Consider the following 22,666-nt stretch of genomic DNA (forward strand, 5'->3'; position numbering starts at 1 on the left):
TAAATGGGCACTACAAAATGTTATAGAATTTTATTTTATTTTTCTGAATTTAGGGTATGAGCACATATTTCACCTGCTTTCTTCATCAGCCTATTGTCTATTTACCTACTGGATTTTAGAGTGGTACTTCTATATTTTGTAACTTATTTATGTATTAAGGGCAGTAGCTTTCTTCTGTGTTTTGTACACTAAAATCTGTCCTGAATATCTACCTTGCATTTGATACTTCAGTTTATATGTATATGCAGAAGTTTAATTTGTATGTGCTTATGTGAGTATATGTATATGCTTAAATCAAAATCATTTTGATTTTACCCATTTTCTTGAAGTGAATAAATTCCTCCTTTATGTAGAATTTCATAAAGATTATTATGGTTATCTTTTATTTTTAATTTAACATTTTCATTTAATTCTTTAATGTACTTAATATATTATTTAAAGGTTATTTCTTCTATAATGTTTGTCCCTTTTTCTGGTTGCTAGTCATGCGGGAGTGCTCAGTATTTGAAAATGAATCAAATATGATTTGTCAATTTTTCTTACCAGATTTTCCTTAGTAAATGCTATACTTGAATAATTATTTTTTAAACAATTGATACTCTAAAAATATTAATATATTGGAGACCAGAGGAAATCATTAAAGATTTGCACTATTATTATTTAAAATATCTGAATTTTAATGTATAACCACATAAAGCATATATAATAAGGTAGTAATGTATAATGAAAGGTGACACATCAGTAAAAGTGCATAGAGAGCCTGCCATATTAAAGCTTCTCTACATAAAATAATATCTACTTTAAAAGAAGTTACAATAAATTAGACTACATTTATAGGAGTTGAAATAGAAATAATCATTAAACACAACTGAAAACATTTGCAAACTCCCATAGAAGTCAGTTTAAGCCATAATACATCAAATTAATTTTTAATAAAATATTTCTATAGTTTTATGATAATATAAAAGAATTAGAAAAAGAAGTCTGTATAAATATTAAAAAATAAAATTTCTTTTATAAGTCAAAATACTGTTTAATGTTTTACAAACTAAAAAGACACTATCAAAAATATTACAGTATTAAAATGTGTAAAACTGTACACATAATGTGTACACATACAGGGACACACACACACACACACACAAATATATATAACCAGAGTGATTTCAAGTAAAAATACATGCTATTTCTGCTTTATTCTTCTATTTATTAGAAGCAAGTTATTAAGACCAGTTCACACTTAGGGAAAGGCAGATTACATTCCCACATATGAAAACGGAAATATTGAAGAATTTGTGGATGTGTTTCAAAATAGTCTCAGAAAGAAAGAGAGTGAAGGAAAGAGAAAGAAAAATGAAGGAACCAGGGAAGGAAAGAAAATACCTCCAGCACTGTGACAATGTGTATAAATATAAAATATCTATGAAAATATGAAAAACTATAGTAGTTTTTGGAAAAAGTCTGATAAATCTCTGAGGGAAGTGACTAAATTATTTCTGTAAATCAATGCCGTATTTTAAAGCACTAATATGTAAGGAAATACAAATATGAGATGACTAATGCAACATTTTCTGCAGGGAACATATTGGTGACAGTCATAATTTATTCATTCAGCTATTGTATGATAAACGTTAAGATAAAAGAAATGAGGCAAGGTAAGGTGTAACAAGTTCTGATGGTTTTATTTGAGTTAGAATAATTAGGCAAGACCTCTCGGATTAGCTGATATTTAAGCAGAGACTGAAATAAAATGACAGATCAAGCCATGTAAATATCTACATGAAGATTGCTCAAGCTATGTGAAGAGTAAGTCCAAATGCCCAAAAGCTAGAATCTGTTTTGTTCGTTCAGAGAAGCAAAAGTAGAGAGGAGGAACGGGAACACAGTAAATAATATAGTAAAATGGCATAAAGATTAAATCAGAGGAGTGATGGCAGAGGCAGACAGTCACCCTTGCTTTGAATGAGTGAAGAAAGGTGGCATTGCTAGGTAAAATGTGAAGCCCCGCAAGAATTGAGAACAGATGTGATGACGTGACCTGATTCATGTTGTCAAAGGATCACTCTTGCTACTGTATGTAGAACAGATTTTCAGAGACCAAGAGGAAACCAAAGAAACCAGTTTTGTAAATTGTAAGTTGGGGTACTATTGCCAGATTCTAGGTAAGAAATGGTCTTGCCTTTGACAAAGAAGTAGTAAAAAGTGGTTGTACCCTGAAAAGGTTTCTCAGTTAAGAGCAAAATTCATCTGTAAATTGATGTAAGAATGTGAAAGAAGGTGGGACTTCAAGGATGACTTCAGGATTTGTGGCCTGACAATTTACAAAACAAAGTTGCCATTTACTGAAATGGGGAAAGATAAGAGGAAATTTAGAGGAATGTCAAAATTTTCATATTGAACACATTGAATATGAGATACCTATTTTGTACAAAATTGGATATATGAGCAAACTAGTTAAATATATGATTCTATAGTTTAGAAGAGAATTCCAACTGGGATTAAAAACATCTGGAGCCATCATCATTTAGCTAGTTAAAACCTCTGGGACTAGATGAAATATAAGAATGGGTAAATATATATATAAATAGTTTCAGGGACTTAGTTCATAACTTAAGGCTGAAAAAGATGAGCGACTATTCATAAAGGTTATTGGGACAATGAAGCAAGAAACTTAGAGATGGTGGTAGCCTGAGACCATGTGGAAAAAAAAAAAAAAAAAAAAAGCCGGGCGCAGTGGCTCAAGCCTGCAATCCCAGCACTTTGGGAGGCCGAGACGGGAGGATCACGAGGTAAGGAGATCGAGACCATTCTGGCTAACGCGGTCCAACCACGTCTCTACTAAAAAAAAAATACAAAAAACCAGCCGGGCGAGTTGGCGGGCGCCTGTAGTCCCGTCCCAGCTACTCAGGAGGCTGAGGCAGGAGAATGGCATAAACCCGGGAGCTTGCAGTGAGCTGAGATCCGGCCACTGCACTCCAGCCTGGGCGACAGAGCGAGACTCCGTCTCAAAAAAAAAAAAAAAAAAAAAAAAAAAAGGGTTGCAATAAGGAAAGAGTAAAGACTTGGTCCAATGCTATGCATAGTTTGAGGAAAATGAGGTTGACAATTTAAATATTGGCTTTTCTGTTATCATAGTAGCCAAAACAGAATACACTGGCAGGTATTCAAGAGAGAAAGGAAGGAAAGTTAGTGGAAATAGCTAGGGAACAGAATATTATAATACTATTTGGCTCTTCATTATAGAATGAACTAGCTGTTCATGATGTAATATTGAGAAAAGTTTAAGTAAAAGGTTTATGTTAAAAAAAAAAGTAGAGTATTTTGTGGATATTTTTATCCCATTTATCTGGGAAGCACAGTGGTGGAAATATTTTTTAATATACATATTTATATCTAAATAATAATGAATGGTTGGACATCTGGGTACCAAACTGTTAACATTTGTTGTTTAGGGGTAGGAGTAGTAGGATAGGAGAAAAGAAGAAGCAGTGTTTGGTTTTTCTTTGTTTGTTTGTTTTCTAAATTTACCTCCTTTTTATCTGCCTGTTTTTATAGAATGTGCATGGTCTTCCAGCTTCAAAGTAGAAACTGATGTAGGGTAAATGTACAGGTAAAATATACTAGAAGAACATTTATTTCATCTTTCATTTGGTTGACAATATTTAGTTGGCTAGGCAATATACTAGAGATACAGTGGTGAACAAAATGAATGTAGTTTCTTTCTTCCTGAATTCAACATTCTAGAGCAGTGGTGGTCCACCCTGGCCACATGTTAGAATTGAATAATCCTGCTGCATAGAACCTTTCAAGAGTAATTAAAATGAAGTCTGGGAGTGGAAGTCCAGGCATCTGTATTTTTTTGAACAAGTCACTATACAATTCTGTTGCACAACAAAGATTGAGTATCACTGCCCAAAGAAATGTTTAAGGTGTTTAGAGAATACACCCGACCTGCAAGAACAACATTTTGGAGAGAAATCTAACATTCTTTCCCTATAACCTTGCCCAAATTCACTCAGAGATGTGAATAAATACTTCAAAATGTTTAACACATTCCTGCTTCTATTAATCATATGTATTTTTGCATACTTTTTTGTTATGGTAAAAAATGCAAGACATAAAATTTACCATTTTAACCATTCTTAGGTGCACGGTTCAGTAAACTTTCTATGTATGGTGACAACATTTAACAAATGTTAACAACCTCCAAAAAACTATCTATAGTTCGACCCTATGTTTTCTGTGTTTGGTTTTGCCTATCAGTAATTTTGTTCAGTTCTCACTAATTAGTAAACTGCATGAAATCACACTATTACTATAAGTTATAAGCAAATTTCTACAAAATGGTTATTTTATTAGTATAATTCATACAGACACAGTCCTTTTAGATTTTGATGAAGCACATTGGTGATAAAATGACCATTAATTTACAAAAAGTATGAACCAGAAATTATCATTTCTCAGATCTCATAGTTTAAAGAGTTCATAGGACTCATCATCTCCAAACCACTTAGTTCGTGACTGCTATATACAGACAAGATGGTTCATGAATAGCAGAAATTTATTTTTCACTGTCCTGAAGCCTGGAAATCTGAGATGAGGGTGACAGCATGGTTGCATTCGGAAGAGGGTGATTTCACAGGTTGCAGTCTGAGGACTTGTTCTATGACAAGTGGTGGAATGAGAGTGAAAAAACTATCTGGGGTTTCTTTTCTCAAGGTACTAATCTCATTCAGGAAGGCTCCATTCTCATGACTAAATCATAACCCAAAGTCTCCACATCCAAGTATCATCACACTGGGGATAGATGTTTTAACAAATTTTGGAGAGATACATTCAGTTCATAAAGCCAATTCCTTTGTTCATTAACTTATTGATTATTTCTAAAGAAGCATCCTTAAGCCCAGAGAAGTAATGTGAACACAGAGAGAGCTTAGCCATATGACAGAACCAAGACTAACTTCTTGAGGGCTGAGTCCTATGTTCTTTCCTTTGCATATAAAAATGCCTAATAACATAACCCTTTTTACATCTGCATGTCATGCATAGACCGTGGTATTGGGTAGACAGTTTCAGCTATGCTGTGCATTCAATTTGCATTCATTCTCTTTTCTAACCATCTTCTTGCCTTCTTTGCATTCCTTCTTCTTCTTCTCTTCCTTTGCTAAGTTGCAATGCTGTATTTGCTTTTCTTTAATTTATTTTCACAGCAAGAGTGCCTCTGGCTGCCAGCCAAACTTTACTTTATGTAAGAGAGACAACTGCTGTTTGTAATGTGGAATATTGCTGTTTTCTGTTCTTGGAAAAGTCAAACAGAGAGTATATTCAGCCAGCAATTTTTCCAGCTTATTTGGACAGAGCTGTTTCTTCCTAAAAATTTCCTTCATAAAGTGAATTCAAGCAAGCTCAGCCTCTTGCACTCAACTGGATTTTGAATTGTGATTAGATTGGCTTTCCAGTCAGAAATGTATTAATTTAATCTCCTAAACTTCTACTTCCCTGCCTCATTTTTTAAAATATACTTAAACTTGGGAAGCCATTTTATCTTCATGATTTTCCAGTCCCCTGTGTCATGTTATGCTCACAGAATACATCCAGACAAAACCAAATGCATACAATCAATTATTACTTAAAGCAGTGTTTAGGGAGACATTTGTTAACCAAGTAATATTTGAAAAATATGAGTTATGGTTAGCCGCAATGGCCTAATGGTTACTGACTTCCCAAAGTAACTTAATGAAAAGAGGAAATTTTTTAAGCTCATTATTTTTAGTAACTAACACTCAAAATGGTACCCATGAGCTCTTGTTAAACAGGTGTATAAGCTGTAACACAAAATAAAAATGCAAAATATAATTTCTCTTTGAAAGTCATGCATATGTGTATATATATATATACACACACACACATATTCAGTTAAAAATGTGTTACCTTGTGCATTTTCTATAGTCTTTTCCCCTTACAAATAGCATCAATTATGTTTTCTCAAAATTGTATTTACCTATATTTTAGACCTCTATATCATAATTTACATGGGTTTGACAAATCTGTCTTTTAATGTCTCTTGACTAGGATTTTGTGTTTTAGCTTCTTAGCCACATTTTTAGCTCTTGTTTTCTTTGAGATGACTGATGATACTTTTTGAAATGTTACTTTGAAATGCATCTAAATTCATGCTCCTTGTCTGTTAATAGAAAGTAAATATTAGTCTTATTCTGTATCTTTTTAGCTACAAAATTAACCATCCTTTTCTAGATTGCACTTAATCAAATACTATCCATGTGTATGCTTAGTTTTTCTCCTATGTAACTTTAAAAAAGTATAGTTGCATGAGCTTTAATTTTGACAGATCACAAGGGGTCAATATTGAGTGCAAATTAGTTAGATTAAAATGTTGGATGTTTGCAATGAAAGGATTTGCTTTCCAAAAACCTCAGGAACAAATTAATTCAGAATGTTAGCTCACCTTTGAGCATAAGTGAGCTACAATTGAATATATAACACCTAATTCAGTTTTCACCTGGGTGTTTTCAGCTCGAATCTATTTTTTTAGCTACACTTGATAAGTACATTGGAGTGGCTTTTGAAATGGAATCAAAGTCAAGTGCAAATTCTTCCTGAAAATGAACATTTCCACAATTAACTTGATTGTTTACAAAAATTTGTATGCACACAGAAGGACTGTCTTCAGAACCTTTGAAAATGTCAGTCTATACAAGTAGATAGATAAATGGCTGGAATTGTCAGATATTGATAGCATTTCTATTCAATTTTTAAAATAATTATCTATAATTCACCCTTATGTTTTCTATACACAAGTATTAGTTAAAACTTTTCACTTATTTGTACACTTTAGGTATTTTGAGATTTGTCTCTAAATTGAAAATTTAAACAAATAGATGAATTCAAGTTAGGCAATTGTCTATATGAATAGCTTCAATATGTTAGGGACAAGGGACAGAGAAATTTTAGGCACACAGGGGCAGGTACCTGGTAAAGCCCCACCCTCAAGCTGAAAAGCCTGAGACCTGGCACAAAGTGAAAACTTATATCCCTGTTTTCCCACTCCAAAATTGCCTTTTCGTGAACCACTCATGACTCCATCGTGCCCCATTCTGTGCCTATAAAGAAGACCCCAGATTCATCTGGCTGAGAGTAGAAGCAGCTGGACTTTGGAGACTACGGCTGGATGCCCGAGAGAAGCGGGTTGACTTCAGAGGGACAGCTTGATGGCATAATTCTGGAAAAGAATCTGGCTGTCTTCAAGGGAAGACTACCTTCCCTCTTCATCCCCTTTTCAGTTCCCCTTCCCACCTCCCCTTCCCACTGAAAGCTACTTGAATCAGCAATAAAATCCCCTTCATTTTCCATCCTTTAATTAGTTCCTGAGACCTCATTTCTCCTGGACACAGACAAGAGTTCAGGACCCACAAGTGCGGATAGAAAAGGGATCACTGAGCTGTGAACACTTAAGCCATCCACGGATGGCAGAGCTAAAAGAGTGCTGTAACACTTCCTCTGGGGTGTCAGGGGTCATGGGCACCCGCAGAAAAGATGCAGTCACAAGACCCACATTCCCATACTTCTGCTAGCGGCCAAATGTGCCCTCCCTGGCTCCTGCAGCCACTCACTTGCATGTTCTCTCCCATAAGGGTGGAACGCAGTGGGTTTCAGTTATTGGACTTCGCCCCTGCTGGTGCTAGAGCAGCCAGCTAGTTCCAGCGCTCCTGCACTCTAGTTCCTGTCCCATTGGCTCACACACTCCCTCCTGTGAGGAGTTGAGAGCTGTGGGCTGAGGAAATGAGGCATCCCCTTCATAAGTCCTGTGTAGAGATCAAGGAAATGTCCTGCTTCAAGCACACATACATGTAAGAAAGATCACATTTCATTATATTGTTAAACCAAATTCGACTGGATTCAACTACTACCTACTAGGAATAACAGGATAGATAATCTCTTCTATTGGCAGCAAATGACGTTCTTCTGTGGGAATTAAAGTATAATTAATTATTTAATTAAATAGAAATGGTGAATAAGCAACCTAAGAGGATTAGATAAGTAACTGATTTTTATTTTACTATGTCCATAGTTCAGGCGGAAATACAAATAACATCTTCTGATTTTCCTATAGATCTAAGGAGTTATTCTAGGAAAGAAATAGGCCCTATAAGACATCTAGATAATTGGGTTGTAATATTATTTCTTCCAGTGGTGAGAATGGAAGGCTATTCACACATTTCAGTGCATGGAGTAAAGGCAGAGTCACCCAAGATCATTATCCTGAGCACAAAGAGATGACATTGTAGTGGTACATAAAGCCTATAGTACTTAACAAATGAAGTTGCTATTTCTTTATTTTTTATTAGCGCAGTGAAAAATAAATAGAAATATGAACATCCATCTGTTTATTTATTTTACATTTTTCATAGGTTTTTAGGTTTCACATAAAAGAAAGGAGAGTATTTCAGTAAACTTTTAAAATATCTAAAACATATATATTTTTATTAAATTCCACTATAGCTCTATGATCAATCATGTGGCATAGAATCATTTCAGAGGAATAAACATACAATATAATACATTGTGATTTTATAAGCCTGCCTTACTTTTCATCAAAGTTCCAAATATCATAGTCATTCATGCAATTGATTATATTTAGCTTTAAATCAGTCTCATCTTTTCTAAAAACAAAAAAGAGAACCTCAAACATACCTTCAAAAATCAGTATTTCTAAAAATGATGTCAGTATAAACATTCCATTAATATTAACTCATGAAAATTTCTTTAAAACATTCCCCAGTGTTTCAGCATTTTGCAGGTAATTTTCTTTTTCTCCCAAGTAATAAATTTCAAATCTATTCTGTCTTCTATCACCAATAAAGCAGATATGTAGTCTCCAAGACAGTACACGCTCATAAGCATTAATTTAATTTAGATGTTTAAATGTCAGCATATTTTTAACCAGAAGAACAATGGCAAAGATCAGTTTATCCAATAGTTAGATAGTCGTGGTACCCAAACTCTAAGAGTAATTATTTAATTGAGAACAAGAGTGAGTTTTCTGTTGGGTGAATTATTTTTCTTCATAATAAGAAAATTGTCTAAAATCTGGCCCTATGATCAACAAAACATTATATATTTCTCATGTATTACTTTGCATTATTGCCATAACCAAATATTTTAATGTGAAATTTTCATAAAAGCATGTACAGTTGTCTTAAAAATTTACTTTAGTCTACAAGATGATTTTAAATAAGTTAGAGTTGAACGGTATTTGCCTCAGTGGGAGGGACCTAATTTAAATTTTCAGTACTATAATACTGAATTAAGTCTTCCCATGAGAATGCATCCTAGTAAAATTTTTACTTTTAATAGTAATTTTAATTTTAATAATAATTCCATTATGTGAATAAAATGCAAAATCCAGAAGAAAATCATGTTCATATTTGTGAATTTGTTATCATTCTTTTATTTTTATTAGACTCTAATCATTTTAGGGTAAAAGTTGTTCCTTTGCTTAGATTAGAACATTAATCTATTGATGATTAAAATATGTTACATATACATTAATGTAAGGCACGCTATTTTTCCCCTTAGAAAATCATTTCTGAGAAATGGAAGAGTCATCTTTCACTTAATTCCTTACAAATTATCTCATATGAATAGGCAGTGTCTCAATTACTTTATTTTAAATAATGTTTGTGAAAGATCCTTTAATTTGAAATCTCAGTCAAAGCTAATGTTGAGTGCTTATAGTGGTTATCTGAAAAATTCCATTAAAAGAAGAGATTAACAGGATTATCCTGCAATCATCAGTGCTGGGCCTTCATATTACAATTTTAAGTAGATGCTGCTGCTATATTAACAATTAATTTAAAGGGCAATAGAGTTAAGCTCTGTTGGAGAAACTTGCAATAAGCTAAAGCAGTTACCAAGAACAATTAGAAAAGCTGGAAAACAAAACAAACAGAAGACATGATTGGAAGCAATAGGGGAGCTGTTGAGGCGAACAAATGCAGAAACCACTATCTTAGAGAGTAAGTGGGGAACCCTGGAAGGGTGAGAAGGCTCTTCATCACCAGGCTTTCTACCCCAAGGCATAGATTTATTTTTAGTGCTAATCCCCTTAGATGGTTGCTAAGAGACAAAGAATTAGGAGAAACATAGGTAATCTAAGTAACTAGAGATACCCCAAAATCAATTCTGTGGCAGTCACAGCAACTGGGAGTTGGATATGAGGGTGAGACCCCTGTAAGAAGAAAGAGACATGGAAATGGGTCTGAAATTCATACAGTGTTTCACCATGAGGCTTTAGCCAAAGGAGGTTAAAAAGTCAGGAAGGAAGCAGCTGAAAGGCAGAATAGAGTTCTAGACTTTCTTAATGCCAAGGTGATGAAAATTAAAGTTCAAAACCTTCCGAGAGAATACTGGCAAATACTGCAGAATTCAGTTAGAAACCCTGAAAGGCTGCCAAAAGAGTAGTGAGGTAAACCTGTAGGTATGTTGACCCTTCTAAAAATTGTAAGTCAAGCTCTGAGTCAGCTCAGTCCTAGGCTGAAAGAAAGTTCTGCCAGCCTTCCATTTACCTCGGAGATAAGGGTGAACTTCATTCAGTCTCCACAACTTATTTTATTCAATTAATAGCATTTAATCAATCAAAATGTAATAGAATGTCAAAAAGACAGTTATTAAAAAAAAAAAAAAAAACGCAATATACACAGACCCACTGATGACCCAGGTTTTGGAGTTATAAAAGATGGTTTTATAAAATAGTTGTCCTTAATATATTCAAGAAAAATTGTGACAAATGGAAAATTTCACTAGACACCTTGAATCTAAAATCTATGAGAACATAATCTAATGCAATTCTGAAATTTATAAAAGAACTAAATTTAGAAAAATTAAGAACTATATGAGGCCTATGGCAGAAGATTGAAGACAGCAAAAGAAGAAGCTACTTCATCCTCTGAAGAAAGATAAAACTATTAAAAGCACTGGACCTGAGAATGCAGAAGGTAGACACAAGGGTAAATACAAAGATAATAAAGAATATAAGCAGCATATGGGACATAAAAGATAAATTTAATATATGTATAATTTAAATCCCAGAGGAGGAGACAGAAAATAGAACAGAAACATCATTTGAAGAGAACATGACTAGAATTTTGCAAAAGTAATAAAAGATACTGAGTCACAGATCAAGGACTATGAGCCCAAAGCCCCATGAGGAAAAAACCAACAACAAAATCCACAACAGTGATATCTTCGTAAAACTACTGAAAACTTACAAAAAAAAAAAAAAGAAAGAAAGAAAGAAAAGAAAAGAAAAACAAGAATCAATTAAGATTAACTTCAAAGGAGAAAAAGTAAAAGACAGCTGACTTCACACACACAAAAAAAATGGAATTCAGAAAAGAATAGGATGATATTTTTAAAGCACTGAAAGACAGTAACTCTTATTCTATAGTTCCAGATAACTTATTCTTCAAATGTAAATGGGAAATAACATCATTTACAAACTAACATAAAACTAAATTAGAACATATTCTTTCTCCAAGAATATCTGTTCTAAAGAGATGGAAACAAGGAAAATTATCTCAGCTGGAAAAAAGATACTTAGGATGAAAATCAGAGTAATAAAAAGTAACTATGTGATAAATATACTGGAATGTTGGCTATCTAAAGTAATATATTCTCCTCTGGAATGTTAAATATGTATAAAAATAACACTTATGATCATAACACAAGGAGCAGTGATGACCAGCACTTTGGGAGGCCGAGGTGAGCAGATCTCCTCAGGTTGAGAGTTTGAGACTAGCCTGAGCAACATGGTGAAACCCTGTCTCTACTAAAAATACAAAATTAGCCCGGCGTGCTGGCACATGACTGTAATCCCAGCTACTTGGGAGGCTGAGGCAGGAGAATCATTTGAATCCGGGGAGGCAGAGGTTGCAGTGAGTCAAGATCGTGCCATTGCACTCCTGCCTGGGCAACAAGAGTGAAACTCCATCTCAAAAACAAACGAACAAGCAAACAAACAAAAAACATTTTCTGGTGCTGTCTTGGAAGTTGAAAAATTATGATTTTTATTACTAAATATGTAAATCAATAATTTTTAGTACTGCTTTATTGATAATACCAATGACTAATGAAGCATTGAAGCATAATGTATTGCTTAAAATAAGCACTAAAATACTATTAAAAAAAAACAAGTTCAACATTATGAGAGAAAAGTAGAATAACTGAATATTTTGAGTAAATCAAAATACAACCATAAAAGAACAAAAGGAGAACAAAAATTAGAAGAGACGATGAAAAATAAATAGTAACAAGGTAGTTAGTTATAAATGACTTATCCCTAATTGGATTAAGTTTATATGGAATAAAATGCTTAAATTATTAAGACTGTCAGATTTTTTTTAATGCACTTCTTACAAGATACCCATGATAAATATAGGGATATAACAATTCTGAAAATAAAAGAAGAGAAAATATATACAAAGAAAACACTAAAAGAAATCTAATGTAACTATACTGGTATCAGACAAAATGGAGTACAGAGCAAGAAGCATTTATTTAACTTTCTTTAAAGGGAATCTGCTCATTAAACATTTGATCTTAGGAAAACAGTAATGCGGTTCATGCTGAATAACATAATATTGATAACATAGTACTTATCTTTCCCTCAATCCCAGTAATCTTTCATTACCAATTATTTCTTCTGCCTCGTATATAAAATGTCTTCTTTTAAAGTGATCTTCCTATGCATTGAAAAAAATGCCTTATAATGTCATATTACAAAATAATAAATACATTAAGTAATATAAAATAACCTCACTTCCTATTTCCCTTCATCAAAAATTTAATTTTTCTTAGCAGCCAAACTTCTGCAAACCATATGTTGTAGCAATTATTTTCATATCCTCACCTTCTATGCCCTTTCAACCCATTCCAAAATGAGTTCAAGCCATTGGGAAAGTGATTACTCATGTCACAGTGCCCCTCAGCCACTAAATCCAATGGATAGTTTTTAGTCATCTTGCCTTCCACCTACATAGCATTCAAGATTCTGATGGATTATTTCTGAAACTCTTCAAATCCTTTTCATGACACTCGTGTCCCTCCATTTCCATTTCTCACAGATTTTCTCTAGGCTGCTTTGTTAACTCTTCTTTTTTTTACACAACGAATAAACCAATCTTGGGTCATATTACTGGGTGAGAAATTGGCATAAATTTCATATTACAACATGCATAGATAGTTGTCAAGATCCCCTAATTATTTAAATAAGTAACCCTTAGCCTCCACAACTTATTACACTGAAAGTTGCATGCCGAAATATTATTCTACATTTTTAATAAAGAAGCTCATACAAAATAAGTCAAGCCTACATCTGAAAAATAAGACTTTAAAAACACATTTCTGGCCGGGCGCGGTGGCTCAAGCCTGTAATCCCAGCACTTTGGGAGGCCGAGACCGGCGGATCACGAGGTCAGGAGATCGAGACCATCCTGGCTAACACGGTGAAACCCCGTCTCTACTAAAAAATACAAAAAAACTAGCCGGGCGAGGTGGCGGGCGCCTGTAGTCCCAGCTACTCGGGAGGCTGAGGCAGGAGAATGGCGGGAACCCGGGAGGCGGAGCTTGCAGTGAGCTGAGATTGCGGCCACTGCACTCCAGCCCGGGCGACAGAGCGAGACTCCGCCCCCCCCCCCCAAAAAAAAAACACACACACACATTTCTTCATTTTATAAACAAAATATAAGTTTCACTAGAATTTGAGAATGAAATCTGTGTAACCCAAAACCATATCAATCCTAAGCCACTGACATTTCAAAACAGTGACTAAGATCAGGAAATACTGGAAGATAAAATGTAGTTTTATTTCTCAAAGCTAAGTTTGTTTATCTAATTTAGAACAGGCCCTGTATAAATACATATTTACCCATTTAAAGCACAGGATTTTTTCTATATTAATTCATCAGTTCTGCTTTAGTACAGAAACCAAAGCATTTATAAGTTAGGAATGGGATGCTTAGATCTGCCTAGAAGCTATTGCACAAAAGAAAAACCCTGGCTTCTTTTTAAAAACTCCCAACCTTTGCTGCACTGACTAATCTAGCACATTTGGATTTGTCATTTGACTATAAGTAATGGAAGGGACATTAAAGCTATTTCTATACAATAAAAAATGTCAGCTAAGAATGATTTCAATGACTAAATTTCACATGTTCTAGGAAATTGCTTATATAAAAATCAGCCATTTGAAGTGGTAAAAATTCTCTGAAATTCCCAGAAAATTGTTATGTCTTAGATGACATTCATTGTTAACATTTGAGAGGCAGTTTCCCATTTTACTTGTTAGTGTTGTTTTTTGAACGTCTAACTTATTTTTCAAAATTGTTGATGTATTCTAACTACTTTAGTGTTTTTACTTTGTATTATTATAATAAAGTGCTCTTTTATTTCTTTATCTGCCCCAATTACTATTCTATATCATAATACTCCAGATATATTGGTATAATACTCCCAATATTAGCAAACACTTAAGCATTTTAATTTCAGTGTAGTTTTGTAAGAAAATGAATCATTACTATTGTATGTTTCTTACTTCCTAGAACTTAACAGGAATTCTTCTATAAATAATAATAATTCAATAGGTATATGTTGTATACCTGAAGAAATATATATATAGTAATTTGATTGACCAATCTGAGAGACTAGTGAGACATGTAAAATGCAACTTGTGGTCCTCAAGTGAATATATTTTCTCTACAGGCCAAAAACAACACTTGAAGCTTGAGTATTTGATAGTAGTAATTTATTAATTGTTAAAACTATTTTGACTGGCCATTATTTAAGTAACATATTATCAAATAGTTCAGAAAAATAAGAAACTATATTGATAGTTCTTGTAACTATTCTGTATGCTTAAAATTAAACTAAAAAATATGCAATCACATTAACCTGAGTCTATGGAGTTAAACTAAAAACCTAAAAATGTATCACACATATAACATATATAATCATAAAAGTCTCTAGTAAACACGATTCATGTTATATTTAAATACAATTATTTACATGGTTAAATATTGAATTCTGTTAATGATATGTTTTAAATGTTCATAATGAATGTTTTGATTCTATGAGAAAAACATTTTTGTTTTGATAAATATTTATTAGAAATAATTATTTTATATAATCATATATAAAAATGTAGAAAGTCAGTTTAAATGGGTATATTGAATAATAAAATAACATCATAATTATAGTAAAGTTACCTCTTACTATGTAATGCTAACTATTCTGAATACCTTACATATATCAAATGATTTTATACCCACTGATAATCTAGAAGAGTTATTAATGCCTATTTTGCAGAAGAGAAAACTGTAAGGCTGAGTACTATAGAGGCAGTCGCCAATTCCTGTAACTGGCCAATGTCCGTTAAGTTGGGCAAAATATGGTAACAGCAACAGAAAAGGGTGGAAATAGATCCTTGATACTTGTTATTTTCCAGTTCCTTTCAGTACATATTTGAATCAGTTGAGAGAAATATTTGTGCTCAGATATTTGTGTTCTATCAATATCTGCTCAGCTTTATTGAATGAAATAACAAACTTTAGGTTACTGAGAAGTTTGAATCCTTTAATAAGCAAGCATTCTACATTATCCTTAGAATGATAAAATAAAAAATTACTGTAAACTTGTATTTATTTTAAATTATTTCATTTATTAAATTATTTGTATAATTATTATAGTTATATTAATGAAAATAATAAATGTGTTTTTATAGATAAGAAAATATTTTCCTAATCTAAAATGTATTTTGTTATTTAGCAGGTCAAATCATTTAGTAATAAGAAAAAAAGAAATATTAATACTCATAGCTTATTTTACTGTGATTTGTGTCCATCAAAACTTTCTTTCCCAACAAAATATTATGTGAAACATCCCAGTCTTAGCCTCCTTTAGGGGATATGGCTACTGGCAGTCAATCTTTATAAGTTTATATAAATATGAGTATTAAATACTGCCACAACTACCCACTTATGTTAGATACAATACATTGTCATTACGAAATATTTTAGTGAATGTGGCAACCACAACAAAATCATCATCATCACACACACATACACACATACACACACACACGCACACAGTCTCTCTCTGGAGAAATTGGTATTCCTTCACCTTGCAATAGAAGATTATACCAGAGGCTTTCACTGAGCAATCAAAAGGGAAGATACTTGTACCCCTCAGACAAAGCACTACTCTGGAAAGAACGGGAATGCCTGTCAGGGCAACAGTGCTTAGGAGAAATAACAGTAATACCCATACATGCATGTGTGAGAGTGGCAGGAGAAGAATAAAAGAACATTGCCTGCACTGTGGTGGCTGAAGGGAGTTCTTTCTGATTACGTGTGAGACAACTGCCAGTGACTGCCAGGAATTCTTGGGGCATTTTCAGGTCTGAATATTTCTCCTGTACTCTAAAACTGTATATTTGTCTGCCTACTCACAATTTCCACCTGGATATCTAAGTTATTTAAACCTAACATGTTCAAAATAAAGCATCTGATGCTCTTCAACCCACCCCATCTAATCTTGACTTCTCTATTTCTCTCACACTGCATATCCAATCCACAGGCGCCTCCGATAGATCTAATAATTTCAACATCTATTCAGAATATGTCCATTTCTCACCACTGTGTCACACTCTCATCTTCTTTCACTGGAGTCCTTCACTAAATTGTCCCTTAACTGGTCTTCATGCTCATACTCTCTCCTCAGTCTGTTCTCAACACAGATCTTTTCCAAATGATCTTTGGGTTGTATCACTTCTCTGCTGACACCATCCAGTGACTCCTCATTTCATTCAGATATAATCACAGTCTTTAAAATGGTCTACAAAGCATGAAGTCATCTGCACCCACAGGACTTCTGACTCTCCTGCCCTGTCCTCTCTCCCTCACTTCATTCCAGCCACACACATTGGCCACCAGGTGTTCTGTGGCTTCTGTCTGCCTGGGATGCTCTTTCTCACAACATCTGTTCATGGCTGAATCCCACAACATTGTTGTCAAAGTTTTGCTCAAATGAAGCCTCTCTTAACTATTAATACCATAATCGTTTTTAAAAATGCTTTGTACCTATTAAGAAGTAAAGAAAAAGAAAAAAAATGAGAACCACTGAAGTCTCAGACTTGATACTATAAAAATAAGATGAGTTTGTCTCCTGCCGAATGAATGAATGGGTAACTAGATTAAGGAGAGCTGGACATACAGAGTGAATGGAGTCACTTTGCCTTATGTAACCACAAAGATCAAACAGTACATTTGGGTTAAGGTAGTTTCTATAAATATTTTTTAAATTTAAGTGCAGTCATTAAAACCAGCAGAGACATATGCTCCTTCTAAATGACAAATTAGGCCCTTCTATGCAACTATGACATCTTTCATACATACTGTATTTTCAATGTATGTTATACACTATATAGTTTTTCTAAAAAATTATCTGAACTGCATCATTGTTAACACAGTTGTATGAGGCTTAGTTTCTATTCTGTTGAAAACTAATGAAATGTGTATGTGCATTAAATGAAAATAATTATATATAAAATTCTGAATTAATTTTGCAACAATATTTAAATAAGTATGCAGGACTATGCCTTCTAAGGCACGGTAAAAGAATCACACAAAACCCTCTGTAAAATATAAGACCATTAAATAGGAGAAGCATATTATCTTTATTTTTCTACAGCCAGCATACAGCATGATGTTAGTACATACTTTTGAGGAATATATGAGGAAATATATTGAACCAGTATGACTTTAATGAGATAAGGTAAAACTAACTAGTCTATATGAATTGGTGTATAGAGGAAAGAAAACAAGACAATGTAAAAAATGAGCCTATCCAATAGGTTTTATTAATTGTTCCTTTTGGAATGGTACAATAGCTCAGCTGCTACCCCATCAATGGATATACTAACTTGACAATGCATGCTACATAAATGTACTGAATTAAAAAATAAAAAATAATCATGTTCCTTATGAAAACACACCAGACAGACTTCTCTTGACCATAAGAGAGCAAGAAATCTATTTTGATTTTTTGAAAATTTTTTTTGAATTTTCTGTTTTTATAACATTTAATCTTGATTTTATTTGGGGGGAAGTAGAGATGGACACTGTAGTTAGGTGTACAGATATACAAAGCTGTACATACATAGATAAATATGAGATAGATGGGCAAACTTTATAGAGTAGTTTAATAATTATAAACAACACTCATAGTAGGGTTTATATAAAATGCAACCCCTAGTCCATTAAACCAACTTATTAGTAGAGTTTCAGAAGAAAGTGTTCTAAGTTGGAAACAGGATTGGGGTAATTATTTTGCTTTAGGACAATATCTTAGGCATCGTTTACTCTAATTTTTAAAAATCCAACATTCACCATTGCCCCGGCTGCCTAAAGATTTAAAAATCAAAAATGAAAATAAAAACCTGGGACACAATTTTCAATGTGAGCTCAGAGCTTTTGTTTTTTTTTTTTTTTTTTTCACATTACAGAAAATAGCATGAGCTATAGTATTATGTGATATTTGGAAGGGTGGAAGAAAAGTCTTGGAAATACCAATTTGCCTCAAATTTGGCAAATGTTTAAAATTGATAGTATGCACTAAAAATCAGAGTAATTAGATTACCTCATGTAGCTACTTAGTATAGTTTAAGGCATCATTGATTAGTTGGTAGATTTATCAAATTTTTGTTAATCTTAGGAAACAAACTCATCTAATGTCTTCTGCATCTTATTTTTATAGTATCAAGTCTGAAACTTCAGTGGTTCTCATTTTTTTCTTTTTTTCTTTTTCTCCCCCCCCCCTTTTTTTTTTTTTTTTTTTTTTTTACTTTCTGATAAATTCCCTCTCATTGCCTTTCTGTTACTACCGAGATTCTTTATCACTATTTGGAGATCTCCCTAGGATACTTCCTTTTAGAGCAGTACAGATTCTGGCGGTCAGTGTTCTCTTTAATTTGCAACCTCTGAGATAGTCACAAAAACTGCTAATTAAAAGCAACTGAAAATAGTCTGACTCACAGATGCATCTGGGTTGAGCTGAGTGGGAGGGTAGCTTAGATAATCGTTTGCTAACATCTTAATTTACTTTTAATCAAGAAAGCACAATCTTATGTTTAATTTACATTTGTTTTTCCCCTTAATTATTTGTTATACCAAATTTTCACGTGTTTAGAACTAAACCTTGTAGAGTTATATAAAAAGTTATATGTTGTTTAACCTTACTGCATTTTCCATTCCTACAATAATGAATTACTTTAATAAATACGGCTTCAGAATCTTCAAGGATCAAAATCATTGTCTATTGTAAAAGCAGTAATAATTGTAAGTGCTGCAAAAATGTTAAAGAAAAATAACTTCAAAGAGTATGGTTATTAATTCATTATATAATTGTCCCTCAAATAGATATGACAATGTTATACTTGAAACAAGAAAGTTTTTATCTTCTGTGCCTTCCTTTCCATGGTAATTTTACATGCATAAGATTTTAACTCCAAGTACCAATCAGGCAATTTTAAGTAACTGTTAAATTTGTACTGTGGACTAAAATATGTATAACAAAATTATAAGAAGACTATCACACTGGCTAGATATACATTTTAAAAATATGAACAATTTTAGGTTATATTTGATGTTTTCATCTTGAATATTACATGAATTCATATGGTACTTTTATAAGACATATTTGCGGAATTGATCTCATCTTATAATACTTATTTACATATTATTTTAGCTTTCAAACTTCTACAAATGACTATTTCAAATATCTATGGTTCATTTTATAAAGAGAGCATAATAAATTGGATTGAAAAACAAATCTTGTAAGTTTACTCAGTTTCACCTTGGAAGTCCATACTGGGAATGTTTCTGGTGAAAATGTTATTGAGAATACTCAGTGGTTACCCAAATAGATCAAACCATAAGGTTATATTTACCTTCATGGATTCGCCATTATCATGAGTTTGGTCCTGATGGCTTAGGATCTTGATCTCTTCAGTATCACAGAGTGGATTGAAAATAAAGAAGCTAGTTCATATTGACAAAAGGCTTAATGCATCAACGTAAAACCAAGAATATCAATATATTAACTTAAAATAAATTTATTTTAAAAGTAAATAAAGAGCTGAATTGTCTATGAAACTGTCAGACACATTTTTTTCCCTGAATAAGTGGCCTGGTAAAACACAATTACCAAAATACTTTTTAAGTAAATTATTAGCAAAGGAAGTAATAGATATTATTAAAGGGATAGCCTCTGCAATACTTATACATCATGATTTAGATAGTTCAATTTTGTATCAGTGTCATATTGGAGAAGTATATTTCAATGAAAAACAAACATCAAAAACTTTTTTTTTTCCCTCAGGTCAGACCGGTAATGTGCCGACATCCTAAGGTTCGAGAGTAGTACATCTCACACATGTGCATGAACACCCAATCATCGTGCTCAGGAACTACAAAAAGATCAATCAAAAACATTTTTAAAAATTAAAATGGGTTCTTGCTTTAAGATTGTTATGCTAGGGGAAAATATAGCTTATAGCAATATTTCTGAAAACCTTTAAAAAGGCTCTGCTCATGCCTTCAGGCTTTTAGAGTCTAAAAAATTAGAAGATCAAGAGGTTTACGTCCTCTCCAGGGCAAAGAGTCCTGGAGTATAGAGTTCCCTGAAAAATAGTTTTAGCTCTGCTACCACTGCATTTTATTATTAATGTGATAGTATGGATGTTGGCACTACTGCTGTTGCTGACGATGATGGTGATGAAATGATGCTGATGATGTTGATAATAACAATGCTGAAAACCATCCACCCTGGCTCTTGTTATCTCTCTATCTGCTTCCTTTCCTATTTTTTATGCATGTGTGTTCTTTTCACTCTATATATTTTCTTCCTATTCTTAAAATACATTTTTGTTGTTATCTCTCTACCTACTTTCCCTGTAATCATATATGTGAATACACACACGCACACACACACACAAACATACAACACATACACACACATATGACTAAAGAGACTTAAGATTTGTTTTCCATTTTCAGAAAACTCAGGACCTGAAGGTTTAAAATATTGCCATATTTCCACAATTGAACAGAAGCACTTCCAGAATTCAAATCTTGACTATCTTTCTGTAAATGTGTGATTCTTAAATACCATAATATCATGCATCTTCAAAGTCCAAGAATAGCTTTATTTCATTAATATTTATCTATTGTTTTTACCAACTCAACTTTATGACCTTGCAGTCCATTAACCTGAATAGATTAGGTTATCCAAACCCTCACTCTGGTATCACTCTTTTTTGAACTCTGAGTATTTCTGAGTGTAAGTGGGCAAGCATCCTGCTGATTTAGCATCAACACTTCATTATTGATATCCCTACTCTGAATTTATATTTTACCTATATGTTGTTGTCTTCTCTGTACCAGCCTTTTCAGACAAATCAAAGACACTCGTTCCAAAACCATATTTAAAGTGGCCGTGTCCCAGCTACTTCTGTCTGGATCTTCCTCAAAACTTGTACTTATATGCCTTTATCAGTAAGGATTGTCAGGACAGAGAAACCGCAGAGTGCATGGAATGATTTGGACAGAATTTATATGATTATAATCATATAATATGTATATGTATCTATTAGTATATACATATACACACATATCTGTGTGTATATATGTCATATATAATCATATATATAAATGAACTATAATGGGGAATAAAAGTAACATAGTAATGAGGGAATGGGAGTAAGAAGTAAGAGAACTTTTCAAAATAAAAGAATGGAAAGTATAAGAAGCAGCCATGCTTCTAGGGGCAATGCAGAATACTTATGAAATAGCTTCTCTCCCGACCCTTGAGGGCTGAGTTTCAGACCTTGTTGGAGAGAAAATCATTGCTGCTCACTGGATGGAGGGGGATTTGATGAGGTTCCATGTCTGGGAACTTTCTGTCTTGTTAAAAATTTACTGCCCAGAACTTTCTAGAAATCTCGTTAGAGTGATGGGGAATCAGATGACTTGTATTTTATTATTATTATTTGTTTACTTCTTTATTACCATCCATATAACTTGACACAATTTAATCTTGAGTTCTATTCCTAGCTATGAGTAACTCATGTCATATATCATCACTCGTTGACAGCCATACAAATTTAACAAATTATAAAAACGATGATTGAATTAAAAAGAACTGATTGGAATCATTTGAAAGCACTGAAGTACCAGAACTTGAGGAAAAAGACTATAAACACATGTATCAAATTTGCATTTGAAGTAGCCTTTCCCCCTGAGATTATTTGCTGATTTTATCTTCAGGTTGTAGAGGCTGAGGAGTGAGTGTAGCCTAGAGTTTGTGTTGTTTTCACTGAGCTGGGAAAACAGACTTTAGAGTTCATGGATAGCAAGTATCCAGGAATGAAGAGGCCAGAATAGCAGAGAAATGGAATCCTGGAAACTGAGCTAGGCCTTTTGTATATGGCTCTCCTATGAGAAATTTATCAATTCCTTAATTGTACCTTTCCAGAGCAAAAGGTTAAAATGACAAAGCAACAAAATCTGGTCAACAGATGAAAACTACACTAAAG

At 33.3% G+C, this 22,666-nt stretch overlaps 1 non-coding gene across 1 annotated transcript; it reads right to left on the minus strand.

Moving 5' to 3' along the window:
- Positions 1-20,450: 20,450 nt before the first annotated feature.
- Positions 20,451-20,551, minus strand: LOC115896279. Its single transcript, XR_004056181.1, has one exon. It is a non-coding gene; the product is annotated as a small nucleolar RNA U13 (small nucleolar RNA).
- Between the last annotated feature and the right edge of the window lie 2,115 nt (positions 20,552-22,666).

This window comes from Rhinopithecus roxellana, chromosome 2 (genome assembly GCF_007565055.1).
Source record: "Rhinopithecus roxellana isolate Shanxi Qingling chromosome 2, ASM756505v1, whole genome shotgun sequence".
NCBI classification, from domain to species: Eukaryota; Metazoa; Chordata; class Mammalia; order Primates; family Cercopithecidae; genus Rhinopithecus; species Rhinopithecus roxellana.